The 2,476-nt window shown below is 32.9% G+C and overlaps 1 pseudogene; it reads left to right on the top strand.

The window, feature by feature from the left end:
• Nucleotides 1-1,600: 1,600 nt before the first annotated feature.
• On the top strand, nucleotides 1,601-1,717 carry LOC145275250 (5S ribosomal RNA; annotated as a pseudogene).
• Nucleotides 1,718-2,476: the final 759 nt, after the last annotated feature.

Below are 2,476 nucleotides of genomic sequence, written 5' to 3'. Positions count from 1 at the left end.
TTTTAAATATATCGTAACCCATGACTTAGATCTAATGCTCTTTATGCTTCTAATAAAGTCGGTACTTTCTATCACTAAATATTTTCTCACACCTGAGGATATTTCGTATATCTACAAATCTACTAGGCATCTATGTGTCACTACAGCCAAGAATTGTCTGGTGAATCAGTTTTTCACTTACCTATTGTCGTGTTATTTTTTTTTAAATAATGACAATAATCAGCTCTTGTCTTTGCGATAATCATATTTTACTTCGTTTCTATTAGTTTCTTACATCAAGTTGCTTTATGCATCGTCTGGAGCGATTTCCTTGAAATATAATGGATGCAACGAGTAATCTCTATGGAATGCTATGTTTGTCTGTTGGTTTGTATGTTATACTTAATCTCCAAGTATCTTTTTTATTGGTTGGACAATGATTTTGTTTTTTTGTGTTTTACTAATAAACTATCGCTTATTAAGGGCCGAGATACACTCGAGAAAAAATGATGGATAATGATCGTCACGGTAAAGGGGATTACAATTAATGGGTAGAATCAGCAGAAAATTGCTTAAGAAAAATTTATTATCAGAGAGGACGACTAAAAAGTATTAGTTTACATTAGACTTCAAGATAACCACATTTGAGGAGCATTCCTATAGTATATTGCTTCATAGGTTAAGTATAATATAAATATAATATAGACGTATCTAAGAACAAATGCACCGAGTTATCTCTATGGAATAATCTGTTTGTCAGTCGGTTTGTATGTTATATTTAACCTCTAAGAATAGTTTTCATTTGGTCGTGCACTGTTTTTGTTGGTTTTTTTTTACTAATAAACTAATTGATAATTATTGAGGCCCGAAATACACTAGAGGAAAAAGATTGATAATGTTCGTCACGGTAAGGGGATTACAATTAATCGGTACAATCAGCAAAAGATTGCTTAAGAAAAATTGATTATTAGAGAGGGCGACTCAAAAAGTATTAGTTTACATTAGACTTCAAGATAACCACGTTGTAGTCATTTGGGAAGCAACCCTATGGTATCTTGTTTCACAGGTTAAGTGTAAAGTAACTTTATACATAGACATTCTTTTTAATCTTTTGGTACATAGAGGAAGAAACTAATATTACTTGCTATGTTTGTAGCAAGGTGACTTAGTGCTGTAAAGGTCTTTTTTCTGTGGTTCCCAGGTATTGGAGCTTTGTCGAAGACCTACATGAACATAACGATAAAGTAGAGATAAAGTAGAAAGCTGCAGTAAGAAAAAGAAGGGTTAATCCTCACATGATTACAAAGTATGTTTTGTACTCTGTCAATGCAATAAACAATACATATTCCAATATATGACATCACTAATTTGAAAATAGGATTTTCGTATGTTTGGCACTGCTAATTTTTAATAGTATTTTCTTATTCTTATATACCTCTCTGATAGGATGTATCTTCCGATAAGTTTATTATACTTAGTTTATTATCAGAAAATGTGACCCATTGGTTCACCCATTGAACTTAGTTATATTTTTTAATCAGGAAAAAATGGGTTTGTAATGTTAGATCATTTGTTTAAAATAAAATAACAATATATATAAATGAGTCTTTGTACTCTCTAAATGTACGGCATAATCGCGTTGACACACCGGTTCTCGTCGGATCACCGAAGTTAAGCAACGTTGAGCTTGGCTAGTACCAGATGGGTGACCATTTGGGAATTCTAGGCGCTGTATGTGCTCTCCGCTCATCTCCCCATTTGTTTCCAGTCGTTCTGTACTTCACTTGCCACTGGTATTTTACAATGTCGTCCCATGAGAGGCGTGGTTGAAGATTGCGCACCTCCTGCCACAAAAATTTCACGAGCAAGCAACCCTTGGTGGGTATCCATAGTCTGTCAAAGACTGAAAGAACCTGCAGTGCACTCTCTACATCACTCTATCTTTGCTTTCTCTCTTGCTTTATCTCTCTTTATCCCTCCAGCTATATGGTTATATTTGAATAATTTAGTGATAGTCACTAATCGATATAATTTCTTATCCGAATCTTCTGTTTAAAACAGTTTTATTTAATTTGACTGTGGAAAAAAAACATGTAAAGAAAGTGAGAGATTACCATATAGAATCGGGGACAGATTTGCTAGTGAATATACTATATATAAATTAATACAGAACTACGTAGAATGAGTGAGGATAAGAGTAAAAGACAGAACTTTTATGTATGGTGGTTTATTTGATGAATAATTTTGAAACTACAATTACTTAAAGCAATAAAATAGATTTTGTTTTCAGGCGTTTTCATTGACTATGTAACATAGACTTGATCAATCGCTGCGTTTCTTAAGTCAAGGAATATTTATAAGTATTTTGTGTTATTAAAATATATAGAGAAGAACTGTGAATAAAAATGTATTGATCCACTCAGATTAAGTATAATATTCGATTTGTGTCGGTCTACCATGTATATGCTTGCTACGTCGTTTTCATTGGTTTTCATGA

This window comes from Euprymna scolopes, unplaced genomic scaffold (genome assembly GCF_053919585.1).
Source record: "Euprymna scolopes isolate OS-2025 unplaced genomic scaffold, ASM5391958v1 sca692, whole genome shotgun sequence".
NCBI lineage: Eukaryota > Metazoa > Mollusca > Cephalopoda > Sepiida > Sepiolidae > Euprymna > Euprymna scolopes.
This window is presented reverse-complemented; position numbering and strand designations above follow the sequence as displayed.